We start from the raw sequence: 222 nt of genomic DNA, 5'->3' as shown, positions 1-222 counted from the left end.
AACCCTTTCTTGGTTTTTGTTTGGTTTTGCTGTTGTTTTGTTGTTTTTTTTTAATAATCAAAGTTGAATTTGCAGATTCATTCAGAAGCAGCGAGGAAAAAAAACCTTTAAGTTTTTACAGTGAAAGGGTTAAATAATCTAACAAAGCTTTGATTTATAGATGTATTCAATACCAATATGTGATGTTGCAGAAGATAATTTGATTACCCCTCAAAGGACCAA

The sequence above is a fragment of the Calypte anna genome, chromosome 23 (assembly GCF_003957555.1).
Source record: "Calypte anna isolate BGI_N300 chromosome 23, bCalAnn1_v1.p, whole genome shotgun sequence".
Taxonomy (NCBI): domain Eukaryota; kingdom Metazoa; phylum Chordata; class Aves; order Apodiformes; family Trochilidae; genus Calypte; species Calypte anna.
This window is presented reverse-complemented; position numbering follows the sequence as displayed.